The following is a 19,807-nucleotide window of genomic DNA, read 5'->3' on the forward strand; positions in this document are numbered from 1 at the left end:
CCCTGCCCTCCCCTACTTGTTCCCCCGCATTTTTCACCTGTTGATTCTTCCCACTTGATTGTGGTGTATTACTTTAACTTTCGGCTGCCCTTATTTTTATTAGGATTACTATCTTATTTTACGTTTTCTCTCTTTCAAAGAATGATAATACTCCTTTTTCTCATCTGATATTTAGATTTTAAGGAATTATAGGTCACGTGTATAAGGTTTACAAATATTGATTTTTTTTAATTATTAGCGACCTGCTGTTCCTACGTTTCTCAAAAAAAAAAAAAACCGTATAACATCACTACACCCCATTTCAGTTGATAATATTTAATTTCTCTTCCTTTATATGAGAAAGATATGGAAGCGATTTTTTTGTGTATATGATCTGTCATTATACGGTATTTTAATATTTCAACATTGTGCATTTTGTTTGAACCCTTAAATCCCTCAAAAACCCTGTAAGCCTGAAACCTTTCTACTTACATTTCAAATCTAGACTTTAATAATAATATGGGAAGGTACTGTTAATCAGAACTCGGGGATAAGTTGTGATCTAAATGACAATAGATTTATTCAATGTTAACATAACAAGACAAAAAAAATGACTAAAGAAACGTCACTCAAATATCTTTATTTGACAAACGCTTTCAGTAACATGAGCTCTATGGTGGAAAAAGTGATCAGCTGAGGATCGGCACACGATGCTAACTGGAACACTAATCGCTTTATCTGACTTCTTACAAGTGAATCCGGGATATGGCACAAATCTATGCCACCATCAAGCATCTATATTCTACCATTTCAAAAAGAAAAATATGGTTCGAAAGAACAGGGTGCTGAGAAACACATATTGGAGCTGTATCAAGGAATACCTTACTTGCCTGCTGGTCAGTGCAGCACACCTCGATGCGTTGAAAGACTGAAGTCATGGACGGCTGCCATATATTGTAATAGCGCGCACCTGGAAAGTGCAACTAAGCAGTGTCGCACTCGGTTAATTCAAAATCCAGTTACCTTTCTATGAGTCTCTGAAACCCCTGTGGACTCCCGTGTCCAGGTGGACCCATTTGCTGGTCTGCGAAACCAATTTCACTCTGTTCCGTGACTATGCATGACGAAATATGTCAAATGTTTATACGGCCGACTGAAGACAAATAAGTACACCCACATATCACTCGTTGTGTGCATGATGCTAGAAGCAGTACCTCTGATGGTTCCGGTGGTGACTAGCACAGGCTCTGAGTGGCACAATAGCAAAGGACACAACTCTCTCCCTTTAGGTAGAGACTGGCAGTTCTTTAATAGCGACGCGCCAGTACAAGAGTGAGTCCTTCTCTTTCTGTTCGTTTCCGCCTCATCGTGGTAGCAAAGCACATTTACATCTTAGACTTGCCCTACTTTAGTCTACTTCAACACAAGCCAATCACAAACTGGAGCCCAGCATTCGAAGCAGGGAGAGCGGCCTTTGCTCTGCATACGCCGATTTTACCATTCAGAGACTTTAAAGTTAATTGGGAGAAAAAGAAAAAAGATTCAATTTTGGGCCTCTTTCCCACGCCTTTGCCGTGTCTTTTGTTAAAATCATGACGAGGATGGGACTACATCACTCCATAAAAGCTTGTTATCTCCCTTGGTGCGTCCATTTCAAAGTTTTCAAAGAACGGCCGTAAATTCGCTAAAAGCCTCGCGCTTTCACAAATTTGTTTTGTAACAGAGTCTGGACATCTGTGTGCCAGTGGTCCTGTCCCACGGAACTTCGCAGAACGCTCACTGTTGTGTCGTCGGCTTCCTGCCTAACTAGGGGCCATCCTCTGCTTTATTGCCGGTCTGCAATGCGAAGGGCATTTGCAGTGATGATTTCTCGGCGCTAGTCAGTCTTCCACGACGGGGCTGCCTCTCGACCAGAGACAACCAAAGTGCCTGCACAATGAGACTGTGGAACTCGGACATCGGGAAATATCCCCGCCAGGTTCTGCAGAAAAATGTGCTACCCTTGGCCCATCGTCGCCATGCGCTTTTAGTGCAGTCATTTAAATCGGCACCCCATTCCTCTGAACACACGTAAAGCTTACTGTTATTCCTTCCCTACAGCATGCAACCAAGAGCATTAACTACTGCCCACCATCATCATGATGTATGAAGTCAAAATTGCAATAGAGATCATATTTCCTAAGAACATGAAGCAGCATTGCACCAAAGCAGAAGTGAGAGGGCTCTGCAATCTCTCAAGCTTTTGTTGTTTCATTAGATTTCCTTTTATACACTGACTGGTCTTCTTCATTTTCTGTACCAATCTCCTGTTATGTGGTGCGACATATGTTTACGTATCTTTTAGTTGGAGCTAAAAATTTCAATATTACATCTGAATTACACCGATGTATCAGTTTCGAATTTTAAGTTATAACAAGGCGCGTCATTATGATCTTTCAGTTGAGCTAATATCATCCTTACCTGTTGTTACTGTATGCTGTATACATTATGCAGTAATTTTTGTGTGTGTTATGGAGTTAATGCCAACAAAATTCCTTTCCCTTTAAATGATGTTGATAATTTGATAAGTTAATACAAAACCGTGGCACATATATAGCCCTTATTGAGACAACTGACTGCTCGTATCATTTAGCCCAATGTTATTTCATCGATTGTATATTTTGCTCACATATTGTAGAGCCTTGCATGATAGCTTTGCAGGCAAATTAGTGCCTCTCTGATTATCGATGATCGTCCACAGCTTACTCTTCCGATCAAAGAGGGTGATCTAAGGGTCTTTCACTGGATGTTTTAGTGCTCACGATGGGTCGATTGCTCTCGAGTTCATCAAGTTTACTTGATCAGTGATGCAAGAATATTGCACGAGGTGGTGGGTCACGTGGTTGCCGGAATAGTGAGACATTGGGTGGGCAGTGCAGTGAGGGGCGACTGTACACCGTGGCTGAGTGGAGCCGCCATGGGCGCCGAGTACGAGTCTGACGAGAGCACTGCACTCAAGTGTTAGGGTCCAGTTTGCACTTGTGTTTACAAACAACAGTAACCGTTTGCCGGACACTGTGGTCGAGCAGGTTCTGGGCACTTTATCCCGGAACCACGCAGCTGCTACAATCGCAGGATCTAATCCTGCCTCGAGGATCGATGTGTGTGATGTCCTTACGTTAGTTAGGTTTACGTAGTTCTACATTTAGGTGACTGATGACCTCAAATGTTAATCCCATAGTGCCTAGAGCCATTTGAACCATTAGTAACCGTTTGTTGATACGGTTAGTTCGGTGGCTAAAAGGCTGTTTAAAGCGTTCGAGTGTCCCACAGCACTGTTATAGTACAAGTACGAGTACAGTTACGATGTTATATACTATTCTGTGATCGGATTGCACTACTAAGTTTATATTTTGTGAAACAGCTCGTTGATCTAAGTGATTTGATATTAGAAGTTAGCCCTTGTACTATTCAGGTTTTTTTTCGCCTGTCAAGAAATGACTTAGTTTTCGTTGGCTGTGATTTACTACGCTGTGCATATTTAAAAAATTATGGTATGCTGTTGTTCTTTTTTGCCGCACTTCAGATGTTTTATGCTTTAAAAGCAGTTCCTTTTACTCAGCCCTTACATAAAGATTAACTGGGTGAATGAACACGTAATTGTTTATCTTTCTAATATGATTCCATGTACTGACCCTGTCGTTTCTGGTCAGCCGAGGAGGTGTTTGTGAACTAGCTGTTGATTTTCTGATTGCGTGTGGAATAGGAGTAACTGGTTTAAAATGTTGGCACTACTGTTGATCCGAAATTGTTTCGTAAAGTCATGTGATCTTGTTTGAATTGGTAAAATATTTACGTTTTACTTGAAGTGTCTGGATATTATTTATGTTTTTTCTTTGTTAAGTTGGTAAGAGAGGGAGCAATCATCTAATGCAATAACTTAAGAAGTGGCACCTTATTACTCCCCTCTCGCTCCTGCCATTGCATTTGTAATAATAAAATAAGTTTACCAACATAAACTTTGGCAAATACTTTCTGAAACAGTAATAAGCAGCTATCAGATGTTTGTGTAATGACTTTGATATTGTATCATACACGTATTCTGTAGATTGGTATTCTGTTGCTCTGCTTGAAAAGCTTAAGTCTAACAAACATTACACCATGGTCGTATAGAGTACATCGACTGTCCTTGTATATGGTTCTAGACATATTTGGTTGCACCATAATAGCTGTATCTCTGTTATGGTTTGGCAGCTTTCTGTATGTGTGTAACTGGTGGATATAATCTAACATAATATTAGACTGTATTTACGCTACACACACGCACATCAAATCGGTGTGTGGCTTTACATATGTACTGGCTATTTAGTCAAATACGAAATGAAGTTTGAGGCATGTGATAAGTATGTACGTATGGACGATAGGTGTTTTATGTATAAACATATGTTTTCATTTGGTAGATTTCAGTCCTTTAAAAATGAGTGACAGTCGAAATTACCTAACAGCACGGACAACAAATGTATTAAGCGTGTTTGTGTCATTTTATATTTCTTACAATGTTATTTACTTGAGATTTTGATCATTGAAAGACTTTAATCCAAATTTTTCTATGTTTTTGTAAAACATTAGATAGCATGTTTCCATCCTCTGGCAGAAATTAACATTTTGATTAAGGGCTATTCCAGTCAGAAATTTAATTTAATGACTTTGTTACGAAATTTTGGTTTTTTCTCTTCAACTTTCTACCGAACTAGAAACCGGGTACTAAAGTGTATAGCTTGTACTTACTTTCATTTTATGTGTCAGCCATTTTCTGTCAAATTAATCCTTCTATTTAATAATAATAATTTTACAAGTTACACTGTCATGTCCCGTACATATGTCGAAAAATTTAAGTGAACAAAATGCGAAGTTTATTAACAAAATGAAAAGTCAGTGGATGTATATTGTTATGACATATCTATTAATCAATGTAGCATAGTAGTGTATAGTGTGAAGAATGTCCTACACAACCTTCATAAAATATTATAATCTCAAAAAGCTTACGTGCCTAATATTACCCAACCACCAACCTGTGTTAACCATGTCCTTACTCCGCTCAATAAGTTCTTATGAATTAATAAAAAAAAATGAAGAATGAACATTTGGCGCCGTATGTGTTCATTCGCGCACATTATGTGTGTGTGTGTGTGTGTGTGTGTGTGTGTGTGTGTGAGAGTAGTACAAACCCGACGAAATCACAGCACGGTGTAATATGATCTCTCACGGCAGTAACAGCTATCGTTTATCCTTTTTTACCTCGACCCGTTTTATTTCTTTCTCTTTCAGCAACATATGCTGTGTTGTTAATAAACCCACTCAGCAACAGGCGCGTTTCACTCGTTTAGGAGCCACCATATGTGATGAGAACGGAATATTATCCCAGCTCTAGGGAGAAAAGAAAAAAAGTGACACAGCGTAGGAAAGAGACCCGCCAACAAATAACTGTTAACATTCAGTGTAGAGTGTCACATGTCCGACAGCTATACCGTGTTAATTCGTCGTAGATTGGTACGATGCGCTGGGGTCACCATGCACTTTCAATTACGAGAACGAATTCCTCTTTCGCAGCTCACAGCATTAAAATCTCGACTGTGATCATACACATGATAAGCTCAACACAAATAGCTTTATGTACACCACAACTTCAGTAGTACACGGCAAAGCCTGCTTTTCATCCACTCATCACTTCTCGGCGACGATTACGTAACCGCATTTATGTCAGTTTCGGTCTTTCCGAGTAGAATAGGGCATTCCAGCTACATTACCTTTACTCAGACAGGGGTCTAGAAAGGAGATACTGGATTTCAGGCGTAACTAGCAGCAGGTATAGAACCAGATTTTAGAAATGATCAACAGCAGACAAAGGTTTAAGAAAAATCGCCCCGATGAATCAGTGTGCAAAGAAGTTGGATACTGAAGACTGAGTAATTATGGGGTCCGTTAGAAGTTTCTAAGTCTACAATAATCATTATAGAAAGAAATACAGAGAATATAACGGTGAAGAAACTTTTGGAATCGGAAGAAGTACTTCAATTGGCCTCCTCGTGGTGTGAAACCTTCTCAAATGTCTCTCAGTTTATTCAGTAGAAAGCGTTTAGGGTGACTTACAGTAGAACTGGTCATACCTTTCTACTCGAGACTGCATCAGTAAAGTAAACCTTTTCCTGAAATACTTTAACAAATCGGCTCCTGGGACATCTTCCTGTACACCATATCTGTGAACGTGTTGTTCATGATTATACAGGGCACAAAAAGTTACTAAAATTTGAGACAACAGAATCGAACTACATCCTATCGGCAAGTGATCGAGAGTGACTCACAGCAGAAATCTCGTGCGTAGTTCGTGTAAGTTCGTACCTATGTATGTGATAGGTATATGAATTATTTTCGTTCTTATTCTGTTAATTTACTTTTTTACAGCATAATGTTATTGTAGTATTTAAGCTTTAATGACCTATAGGCTCCCTCTAGCATTTACTATGCCAAAAGTGGATCTTAACAATTAATATTTAATGAAGATTGAGTTTCGTGCCAGAATATGTTTGTAAGTACAGATCACCAAACAAGATTCTTTCCCATGGCTCGCGAACATCTCTCCAGTGACTCCTCAAACCAGACACTGGACTCACATTCGGGAGGACGACGGTTCAAAGCCGCGTCCGGCCATCCTGATTTAGGATTTCCGTGATTTCCCTAAATCGCTTCAGACAGATTCCGGGATGGTTCATTTGAATAGGGCACTGCAGACTTCCTTCCCTATCCTTCCCTATGCCAATGAGACAGATGACCGCGGTGTTTGGTCTCCTCCCCCAAATAACCCAACCCAACCCAACCTCAAACCAGGCATCCGTTACCGAAGCCTGCGTGCTGCTGTATTTCGGTAGTGTTGCTTAATGCTGCGAGTTACTTCTCCTAGCCACAGCTTCTTAGTAACATGCAAAACAAACGAAAAATGCTGTACAAAATAAGAGGACTATCACAATCTGTATCGACGTTGGATCTCGTAGCAGCGCAATTGATAGCCACCTGCCCTCTCGAGGTACAGCCGTAAGCCCTCACATACTGCACCATGGCAGCCGTTTGTATGACCGCACACTTCGTGGCGTTAGTGTGAAACCAGAGGCATGTCGGTGGGTGCTCATTTTGTTCAAAACTAAAGATATGGGAGAGAGACAATTAGACTTTTCTCAGCAGTCGAATTACTTCTATAAGTACTGAAAAACTATCCAGCAACAGCGCTTTATCGTTTCCTTGAATTTAAGAATAATTTATCCAGTCTCACCACTGAACTGTGGATTGAATAGAGCATCAGAAATATGAGGATACTGTGCGGGCCATAAAACCACTGAATGTGGTCGATGTGAGTAGATCTTCAACTGAGAATTCATGTGTTACATTAATAACTGTAGTCTCTGTCGTGTCTGTCGTATCGATTTTTATCTATGGTCGCAATCAAACAAATATATTAATTGTGACTCTGGCCTAGGGGGAGCGCAGCACGTAAAGGAATTGTTGTTATGTAGCGCGCAAGGACGACGGCGATGACTTCCGGTTGTGTCCGATTGTCTTGAGGACCGTGAGATAGCGTTGTGATTCTGTTTCCCACAAACGGACTGGGCAGAGGGGTTGTTGGAGCCACGGCTTATTGCGATGTACAACGGGGAGCGACAGTGTCCACCAATGCTTTGCACTGATACTTGCGGGATGACGTGTGGGAGCCTTTTTCAAATGGTTCAAGTGGCTCTGAGCACTATGGGACTTAACTTCTCAGGTCATCAGTCCCCTAGAACTTAGAACTACTTAAACCTAACTAACCCAAGGACATCGCACACATCCACGCCCGAGGCAGGATTCGAACCTGCGACCGCAGCGGTCGCGCGCGGTTCCAGACTGTAGCGCCTAGAACCGCTCGGCCACTACGGCCGGCGGACCCTTTTTAATAATGAGACTATGCTCTGCGTTGACTGTCTGCAGTGGAATAAAGGGTGACTGTCGTGCATATTTTTCGATCTGTCTAGTAGTTTTCCGCAAAGATACTAACTGTATTTTTACAGTGTCAGTGACATCCATCTTACGATATCACAGTACCTGTGTTATTCTGATGACGACGCACTGCAGCGACCACAGTCTCTAAGAAACGCTTCAGATGAATTGCGAATAATGACTACCATCAGATGTAGACTGGAATGACGGCAATGAAAATTTGTGCCGGACCGGGACTCGAAATCTCATATCCCGCTTACCGCGAGCGCTCGCCTTACCATGTGGCTATGCGTGCATGCCTCACGACCAGACACAAACTTCCATACGTCGTCAACCATGCGTCTGCGATCTGTACTCGCACATTCATTGCCGTACAGGTGAGACGTTTGGTTGACGTCATATGGAAGTTTGGGTCTGGTCGTGAGGCGTGCATGCATAGCCACATGGTAAGGCGAGCGCTCGCGGTAAGCGGGATATGAGGTTTCGAGCCCCGGTCCGGCACAAAGTTTCATTGTCATCATTCCATTCTACAGCTAATGGTAGTGATTATTCGCAATTCGGAATTCATCAGACGTCATTCATGTTATGTGCTCCGAGTATGAATGTCAGTGTGTAGAATAAACACTGCTAGAAATGTTGGATTCACTTGCGTGGTGCTAATCAATGATCTGCAGTTATAACTCCTAGCGTAATGAGGTCTTAAAGCTAGAAGTTTTTCTCATGGTCCTGTTTAGGAAAGTTGTTATTACTTCAAGTGCAGATTGGCGTGCTGTGAGGAGTACACTAATCCTGGCTGTCTGTTTTACACACCCGTATATTACTGCGTTCTCTGGCATTATTAGTGCAGACCATAGAGGCACTGGCGTGAAGCAAAAAGTGCAACAGAACATAAAATATCAGCACTAACCCAGCGCCATTGAGCCACCACCGGAACAAGGAAGCCGGCCTGTGTGGCCGAGCGGTTGTAGCGCTTCAGTCTGGACCGGCACGGTCGCAGGTTCGAATCCCGCCTCGGGCATGGATGTATGTGATGTCCTTAGGTTAGTTAGGTTTAAGTAGTTCTATGTTCTAGGGGACTGATGACCTCAGATGTTAAGTCCCATAGTACTCAGAGCCATTTGAACCAACCGGAACAAGGAATGGCGTCGTGGTATCTCCGTTTGTAATTCTGATCGCACAAACACTGTCATTTTGTGTAGTTGGTTTGTTAATGCTGTGATTTTTCGTTACTTATTTTATACATGTGATTTCCTTAAGATATTTTGATTGCAGTAATTGTAAAAGAGTTTCTATCTTAAAGAATGTAGTGGACATCTACAATTTGTCCGTTGGGTCACATAAACGAGCTGTGTGCATAGACGGCACTTCATACTACTGTACTACAATCTGGATAGAGAAATTTAGTATCTCAATTCATGAACTCTCATGAGGGCTGTTGCCGGCGTATTTGTTAACTGATTCTGCGGGTCGATGCCCCTTAAACGAGTAACGGTTTGGGCAGGTGCTAGATAAAATTTTGAATATTCGTGTTCAACTGTAGGATTAACTTTCATTGATTTAAGGACAGATCAAGTTAAATTTTGTTAGTGACTTCTGACTTAAAAGTTGCTTGCAGCTACGAATTTTTATGATCTGGTTAAGAATACTAATAGATTTTGCGAGGCTGTACCCGTGCTTGTGTTAACTGCCGATGTGGGCAGAACCCCGCCTGTTCTGTCCCACAGTTTGAGACAGGCATAACATTGCTGAAAAGAAAAATTCTAAGTCGGCTAGAGCCCTTGAGATTTTAAAATTTAAATTTAAAAAAAGGAGTAGTGTTTCTATTTTTTAACTATTAACTGTTTGATAATTAAAGGTCTTGCAAATAATGTATCTGTGTAGGAACCAATGAATGAAGAAACATACACTGTAATAGTAGTTACTTTTTTAATAAAATTTCAGTGAATTTACATGTGAGGATCATTGCACCCAAGCAAATCTGCTAAGTCGTTAATACTGTACCATTAGTTTCATATTTCATGTTCTCCATGAAGTTCGAGCACAACGTTAACGCAATGGCTAGCATGTAACATTGTACACTGTGTGCTATACATACATGATATAAATATATAATCGAGAACACTGTCCCTCACTATTTCGCGCTATCTTAACTGTTAAGGACAACTATGAGGATAACAATGCATCGAGCTATAATTTGCCGTCATATTGATAGGCTTGGAGTTAACGTGCCGCACAGATGATTATTAGGCCTTCTTTCCATAGTTTTGAGTAATTGTAGTGGGACGAGTACAGCACCCTTGGGTATCAAACAATGTTTCCTGAACGATCATATTCGCCATATGATAACATTGCCTCCATACAATACTGGGAAATAAGGGAGTAATAAAACTGCTTTCCCGGCGAAGTATTAGACTACACATGATGCTGGGTGTAGTGCTTGTTTGTGTTAGTAATACGTTTTGTCACATGTGTCCAGAAAAACTTGCTCCATTCTTACTAAGGGTGTGAAATCTCTGCCACATTATCTATGAATCCACCTTCGTAGTTACTGTCTCCATTAGCGAATAGTGTACATTCCGAGTGGCAAGTGGGTGGCATAGAATTATTGAGTTGTACACACTGTTACGTGGGAAGGATATTCAACAAATGGCTGGAAGATCCATCTTTCTTTAAAATGGACTTAAAACCTGAGTAGTATGTGGTAGTGAACGGCATACGAAGCTAATGCAGCTGTTCTCGAGTGTCAGGTCCTGACAGCACTGTCACTGCCACACGGCCGCATTTTGTAATTTCTGTGTCCTGGGTAATGCTGAAGAGTGATAGCATTGATGCCAGTTCTCAAAGAGAGCCTTTGATGCCGACAGAAGACGAAAGGAATATTTAATACTAGGAAATGTAATGAATTGAAATTCAATAGCAGCTGTGAATATGCACCAGAGGTATCAGAATCGAATGTAATTGGCACTCAGTTTAATTTAGAGAATAAAGCTTCACCCCGAGGTATCTGGTAAAGGGCACAGCTTGGGAAGTCCCTTCTCCCTCGTCCCCCGGAATTTAAGACAGCCAATAGGCTTCTGCATAGTTCCCCTTGGTGAGCACCAGGAGGCAGAATGCGTAAAAGACTTTTTCTTTTTGGTGGTCTAGTTACTTCTGGCCATTCTTGTAAAGGAAGTGCGACGTCTTTCGAGTTCGGGTGAAACGGGAAACTACTGACTGCTTGATGTGAAGATAAGCCAGAATTTTCTTCTTTCTAACTCTGGAAAAATATCTCAGAGAGTTGAGTACGTCGTTTATCTGTGGCTTCAAAAAGTATCTCGGGAAAAAATGGGTGATTTTACTCGCCAGATAAAAAGAATAATTATTATTATTATTATTTTTAATAATAACAATAATTTAGAGAGCGAGGCGTTTTCATGCAAGGGAACAGCGATAGATAGACATTAAAATTTTTGAGCCACCACAACTCGCATGCAACTTTCACATGCCTGACGGGGCGCCATACACAGACCGATATTTCTAGCGAGTAGCCCTCGGTCACTTAATTTACGAAAATATAGCCGCGCCGTCTTGGGGCTCTTGTCATGGCCCGCGCGGCTTCCCCCGTCGGAAATTTGAGTCCTCCCTCGGGCATGAGTGTGTGTGTCGTCCTTAGCGTAAGTTAGGTTAAGTTACAGTAAGTAGTGTGTGAACTTAGGGACCGATGACCTCAGCAGTTCGGTCCCACAAGCACTTACCACAATTTTTTTTACGAAAATGATTGCATTGGTCGAGTAAAAGTTACATGCAATTTTGGGCGGCCGTATAGTAAAAAAAGGGTTTCATAGCATCAGGGCCAAACTATAATATGGGCCCCTTCCCCGGTGCATGAAACTACCCTTTTTATTGTCCACGGTTTATTGTAACTATCATACAATGCCGTTATGATGCACATGTTCCCATGTGCACGTAAATTTTATTTTAAGAAAAATAATTCTATTAATGGATTTTAAGAGTCGCCTCTTGTCGGGTTTCATAGCATTTTAGTTTAATGCGTTGTATATATGCGATTTTGCTATTTTGTATCACATAGACCTCAGAAATGATCAATATCGTTGGTGTGATTACGATTCTCTCGCTGAAAAGCTATTTCATTTTTCTTAGAACATTGATATCACAGATGATGTTTAACACTCACGAGGATATTGAGTCTCGGTGGCTACGCAATGTGGAATTGCCTTGACTAGAACTGAAGAGGATGGTTGGGAATCTGAACACTTGTAACGGCACAATTCCACAAAGCAACTTTGGGGCAACTTGTTCGGCAGTTGGCAAATTCTTAGCAGCCGCATCTGCCGCGTATCTACGGGAAAGCAGATGTTGACACTTGTCGCCAACTATCGAACAGGCAGCGGATCCATGAGGCGTTTTGCATGCGGAGTGTTGTGGACGACTAGAAAAACAACTTATTATATATACAGACTATAATAACTCACATGAGCTGTAGGATATCAAAAATAAGCTTACAAATTTAGTTCACTTTCTGTAACAACCTGATACTGTCAATCTCAACGATCCACAAAATCAGATAGTTAATAGATTACAAATAGACAAATATTTGCATTTCGCTTTACATACCCTTTTTCTTACATTCGCAGAGTTCGTATTTCCTCTTGCTCTGGAGTCGTGATCTGGGCGAGACACACGCACTACACGGAAGTGTAATAATCATACAGTGAGGTGACTAAAATCATAGGATACCTCCTAATATTGTGTCGGACCTCATTTTGCCCCTCGTAGTGCACGTAATTTCTATTCACAGTTATGCCTTCAAAGTCCGTTAATTCCCGTCGTGCGGCCTTAATCACGTCGGGAAACTTTTTCACATGAATCACCTGAGTATAAATGACAGCTCCGCCAAAGTAATCGACACACGGGAAAATACCGCCATTTGTGTATGTGCACATCGGTATCCCATTACTCTTTCTCACGTCATGCAAACTCATCCCTTACCTCTTTTGCTACTAACTCTGACAGCCGCGGTCTGCGTTGCAAATTCTCCATTACCTATTATCATTATTGGTTACGGGTCTTCATCATCCAAGAGTAACATTTCCATCGCTGGCGTCGGTGCCAAATGTTGCTTGAGGCGAGTATAGTGGTTGTGAACTGGAGCTTTTTTCAACAAGTTATTAAGTTAAACGTGTGCTTTAGTAACAATTTCAGCATTTTACACATATAGCGGATCTGGTTTCTTTGAGTAGACGAAACACTGATACCAAAACAGTTCTCCATTTGAGAGTCTGTAATAGCCCATCTCATAAGGTGATACATCGGTATCTCATAAAACACCCATCAAGGACCAACTACGGGACCTTCGGGGAGGAAGAACTTCATTCACCTTTTATTGCACACGAAGTTTTATTCATATAAACAGTTAATTCAAATAACAATTACAATGAAAAATTTTGCCAAACGAGTGGTTACCAGACATTCAAACAGACACAAGTTTGCTCTTGAGACAATAATTCTAATAGAGACACAGTTACTAAAAGCAGCAACCTACGATTAAATAACAATTCCCTGAACAGCTAGTCGTTATAGTGATTACTAGTTACAAATGAGAAGGTAGCAGCCGATTTACGCTAATGCAACTTTCGTGGGATTATTGTACTATGATTAGCTGTATAATGATACGGATCTATCGTTACAGATCAAATGGGAGAAACTAATTTGCGTTAACGCTAATTTCATGGGATTATAGTAACGCGATTATAATAAAATGCTTTCGGCCATAAGCATCTCGAGGACTAGACTGAAGACAAAGAGAACAGCGACAAAGATGGCTTACGTACAATAAATGACACGCTTGGAAAAATCATTCGCAACTGAATAAATAGAACAAGCAACTTTAAACAAGTATTTCATCTGAAACACAACATAGCTAATTCCGGAAAAGGAGAGGCGATAATTACACATACACAAATTCTATTTAAATTTGTGAACTTTGGGCCAACACACAACACTCATAAATACATCTGAGCTGCAGGTGCCAACCAGGTACAAACGGTCAGTTGTCCCGAGCGACCATCAACTGCTGTTCCGACCAATACTGCGAGGTACTAAGGCCTGCCTTGTCTTACACATACTCCCTCAGTAAGTATTAATGTCACGACAAGTGACTGTTACAGGGTGTACCTGGACCATAAACGGGGCGTTAGAGTCAACTGGATAAAAAAGAGCCGGCCGATGTGGCCGAGCGGCTCTAGGCGCTTCAGTCTGGAACCACGAGACCGCTACGGTCGCATGTTCGATTCCTGCCTCCGACATGGATGTGTGTGATGTCCTTAGATACTTTTAAGTAGTTCTATGTTCTAGGGGACTGATGACCTCAGATGATAAGTCCCATAAGCTCAGTGCCATTTGAACCATTTGATAGAAGAGACACGCAAGGGCCCGACGGTGTAGGTAAAACCCTCAACCCGGGCCCAGAGGTCGGAGATACAACAAATCGTAATAAATTATGAGCCTATAAACCGCACGTCCCAATACGATAACAAACAAGCTAAAACACAAACTCTCTGAGTAAATAATCCTACCCTAATGAACCCAGGGCAGTGCACTTAGAACAACATTGGATATAATAATATCAAAATAGCACCAAAACACGTTAAAGAAATTGTCACTGTTTGCGAGCAGTAACTGAATTACACTCAAACCTCAGGTATTTAAACAAGCAATTCAAATGACGCGAACATAAGATTATCTCAAGAAAAGACACAAAATGGTAAATTAGACTTTCAAGAATTACGCATCCTTGATGGGCCCAAACATTCAGGACTCATCAAAAAGATCTGGATTGACCATGCATTGGCGCATCGATCAGTTCAATGATACACAGTGCTTTCTGAAGCAGACTAAACACAAAGAGTAAGAAATAAAACACAGTAATCCCCAAGATGGTAAGCAAGAATATCGATGCCATCAGACGCCAACACGAATTACTACAGGCAGAGTAGCACAACAAGTTTCCTAGCACCGAACCACATGATAAATTGTACAGAATTTCGTGATTAAGAATCAACTCTAAATCTGTCTACGTTTATCACACTTGCAACGCGAAGGGCAGAAAATGTGTCTCCAATGCACGACGTAAATACAGTGACATCACTTTATTACGTCAGTTGCAGTTCGTGTTCAACAGTATCGGAAAGGACCCCCAAAAAATGTATCGGCTAATGACCATCAGACTTCTTCACTGTGCAATCCATCCGAGAAGGTCAGCACCGACGCGAATGGACGTCTTCATAGCGACAGTCTTCGCTGCCAAGTTTGCCCCTCTTGTCCACTACCAACCACACGCTGTTGCTAACTAACCCCCGGAGGAGGACAAAAGGCTGCACGGCTCACCCTCTTTCGTTGTTGTTCCGAAAATTGCACCATCCGCCAGTAATACATGGAGTGCCACATTATCGCGCACAAAATATGGTTCAGTACTACTGTGCGCTCATCTGTGAGTTTTTTATGAAAAGGTTTAGTTTTATAATCTGTGGCTTTTTAGGAGATTTTGTGTTGTATTTCGGCCTACAGCATGCGTCGTTCTGTTAGCGAGTGTCTTCCGTGTTAACATCATGTTCCTTACTTTTTCTTTAGCCGATACCTTCTAGGTCAGTCCTAATTGCAAAATTTATATTCTTGGTGAAGTTGTGAAATGTTATCTGCATTTCGTTAATTGTGATTATTTGATTCAAGTTCATTAATTAGTTCACTAAGAGGGACAGGTCAAGTTTATATACAATAAAAGAGAAAAAAATTAAATGTTTTATTTTAAAAATACTACCAACTTCGTGTTAACAGCGTTGAAAGAGATGATTACTTTAAAAAATCCCTAAAATTAATGTTTAGAAGAGGCTAGTTTAAGAAGCGGTAACTACAGCAGCTTGTTAAAAATGTGGTCGTAATGATTTGGAAGAAAACAAAATCAATACTTTTTCGGACGACTACATCCTACAGTGAACGTAAAATACTGTAGCAGTCAAAGAAATGTGCTTCATCAATTAAAAAATGAGTAATATTATTTGTATTATCACCTACGAGTTTCTTATAAGACACTGATGAACCAAGGAAGAGCATATCAAACACGAGCGAATGAGAGAACTCTCAGGTAAATTCATATTAGTAAACCATGTGGCCATGAAGCCATATTGGGTCTTTGTAGTCTCCCTGTGCTTGCAGATTTAATACTGAAGTACATATTCAACCTGTATTTCTTTTTCTTCTGTTACTCAAGGTTAAAACAACGAGCGCAGTTCCTGCTATAGTTTGTGAAGCATGGTGTGCTGTCCTGACGCTTCAGTCGAATTCACGCTACAAAGACACGCAACTTGCAGAATGTGACACCACGCAACACATTTTCTGGGCAACAGAAAGTTTGTACTACGGTTTCGTGTCGCACACTAGAAGTTGCCAGCGCTAAGAGACGTAACACGCAACGTACCGTCAAGTGTAGCCTCGGTAGAATTCCACCTTAACGGAGATGTTTTATTGTTTGTCAGACAGTGTTGTACACTGCAGAAACTTCGTTGTGTGTCCGCCAGCGCTCTTCTGCCTCTTGAGTGAATTCAGTATTTTGCACTGTGTGATGTATTTCGGCCAGAGAAGCGTATGGAAGCGGCAAAGCTTGAGTAACATAAAAATTACCAATAACCCGTTCTCGGATGAGGGAGGTTACGTGCAGTTACTTGCCGTTGTACATAGCAAGAAACAACGACTTCTTAACGGTTTAAGGTTTGATTCCCTGTAGAAATTCTGAAGCGAATGTGTTCCCTTCAGTTTAGAAATCGAGTTGAACTCACGAGGGCTTAAGTCAGGGGACGGCAGTAGGTGGTGTAGCACTTAGCAGCCCCATCAGTCAAACAGATCAGTAACAGCTTGCACTGCACGTGCTTGAGCATTGTCCTGCAAAATGATGGCCAAGTTCTGAAGAATGTGTCATCACTTCTGTGTCTACGCTGGTCGTAGGTTGTATTCCAAAAATGAACAGCATAGAGACAGAAGTGATGACACTTTCTGCAGGACCTGACAAACTGAAGGAAACACTTTACGGCATTCGCTTCAGAACTGTTACAAATTCATCGGGCAATAGACCGCGCCGCTCGAACTGTCAACACAACCGGCACTGCTAAGGGTATCCTACGACTTCCACATCGCTGGTAGCGGGTTGTATACAATGCTGCTGAGTACTTTGAAAGCCAGTAAAACTTTGAAACACATATCTGTTTTGTACGATCTGTAAGTAAATAGTTGCCACTATTTAAGTTCCAACCCTCTTATATGGGTTGGACCAAAGTATGAAAACGGCTACCTACTGAACATAGTTTTAGATGGTAGCTACGTCTGCAGGCTGCGTTGTTGTATTTGACTAAGAACGGCACCTGCGCCATTTTGGGTAAGTGTCAATCCTGGTCAGAACCGTCTTCTGTGCAGGTATGAGTGCACTATGTCCGAGCTAAGTGAATTCTAATGTAGGCAAATTGTTGTCGCTAGCATTGTGGGTGCTGGCATTTTAAAAGACAGGGAAGATTTATACCGTATACAAAGAAAAACATGATACATTAAGTCACAACATGGGCGCAAGTGTGTGTTCACAGTGATTGTGACAGAAGATCAGGGTAGAGGGCTGTCGTGAGAAATAAGAGGACGACAGCTGAAAAAGTCAATGCAGATCTGGATGTCACAATCGCGGACCCTGTCAACACCAAAACAACAAGAAGGCGGCTCCGTAAGAAGGCAATTGAGTAATTCCAAATTCATATCACAGTGATGGAAATACCTGTAAAAGGAGAACGTGGTTCCTAAGCCATTAAACCTGGACTATGGAGCATTTGAAGAAAGCACTGTTTCTAACTTCTGGCTGAGTTTACGCCTCAACAATGTAAAATGGCCGTGGTTCGGTGATGACTTGCGCAACCTCATCACAATACTCCTTGATACCCATGGTTAATCTACAAGGTCGTACTACTGCCAAGAAATACATATGATTGATAAGGTCCATTCCATGCTAGAGTCTCTCATCCCCAATGTGATGTCGTGTTATAAGACGTCAGGGGCGCGCATCGCCCAGGACTGGTTTCATGATCACACCGATGAACTGTCACGTCTCTCTTGGCAACCACGGTTACCAAATCTCAGTATTATTGATGCAATGTGGTCTACTTTGGAAAGAAAGGTACGTGATATTTTTCCACAGCCATTATCATTACCTGAACCTGCCACTATTTTGCAGGAAGAATGGTATAAGATTCCGTTGAAAACTATACACGACCCACAGTTATCCATTACAAGATGACTGGAAGCTGTTTTGAATGCCACACGGTATTTGGAACGATAACGTGTTGCGATTTTGGTATTTACATACTTTTGGCGGACCCCTGTGTATCATTCGCGTTGATTAAAGCCGTGTATAAGACGGTGCACAGCAATAATAATGCACTAAACTGGGTGTAAGAAAGCGTCTAAATATTGTATCCCATGTACCAAAAAGGAAAGAAGATTGAGATTTAACGTCCCATTACTAGGAGGTTACTAGAAACAGAACACCAGCCGGCACTGAACAGTAATTTGGACGTAAAATTCGGCTTAAGCTTAATCTAGTTGAGCTGATGTGGATTTTATCCCCGTCAATCCTAATTGCGAGCCATTGATTTAAATCCTGCACCACTTTGCTTCATGTCGATCTACCAGGGCAACGGTAGATAATATCGCTGTCTTCGATATCAGTCGGCTCTAAGAAATACACTTCACGCGTGTTCATTATATATACAGAAGCGAATAACTTCTTTATCTCTAGCTCCACATCAAGGTCATAAAATAGTCATAAACTATGGATTCCTACAACACATAGTTCTCAAATATAACAATAAATCAGAAAAGAAAGATAGAAAGGGACAACAGCATATATTCACACTAGACATCCGAACAAAAACAAAACTAAATAAACAATTGGAGAAATAAGGCAAAGGCGCTGATATACAATGACACATTACAACAAATAAACATTAATAATACACAATTTTTCCTAGGGTATCAGGGCATCCAGTAATATTCTACACAAAATATTCGATTCTTTAGTTGTCCAGCAAATAAGAGCTGAAACAGAGTTACACCGGAAACCAAGAATATTCTTATTGAAGTGCAATATCTGTAACGAATGTTATGAACGACAGTACACCAAAACATTGACCTTCCTGAACTCCTATCCCAACATCGACATTAAATTTTTACTTGAGGCAAAGACATGCAGATGATATGAATAATCAACAGGAAGCATCTAAGCAGTTCTTCAACGAGCATAAAATTCTGGCTTACCATATTTTCTTAAACTGATTGAATATAGCAGATTTAGTCCACCATTCGAATCTTCCGGAGACGATTTAAAAGGGAAAGGTCGCATTGAGAAAATATTGAACTAAATCACAAACTTTTAAGATTCAGCAAGTCGTATCGAGGAATGTCAGATGTATGAATGGAATCGCGTAGGTAGCAAATCTCAAGATGTAAATTCAATATCTGAATTTCGCTGGGGTCACTGCAATGAAAAGGAAAGAAAATACATATTTTTGTTCATGCGAACATATTGCAATATCTATGATTGCAGGAAACGCTTTAACGGCGGTAGAATTTATTATGAATAGGCTGTGCAGAGGGTGAGTTACTGTAAACAGTACAGCGATGGAATTACTCATCTAACCGTGAAAACTACACGATTTCAAATAATACCCCAGTAGTGTCGAAACGTCGATGGTACAGAATAAATCTGAAGAGGACAACTAGATCGCATTTTACGAGA

The sequence above is a fragment of the Schistocerca gregaria genome, chromosome 1 (genome assembly GCF_023897955.1).
Source record: "Schistocerca gregaria isolate iqSchGreg1 chromosome 1, iqSchGreg1.2, whole genome shotgun sequence".
Classification (NCBI taxonomy): domain Eukaryota; kingdom Metazoa; phylum Arthropoda; class Insecta; order Orthoptera; family Acrididae; genus Schistocerca; species Schistocerca gregaria.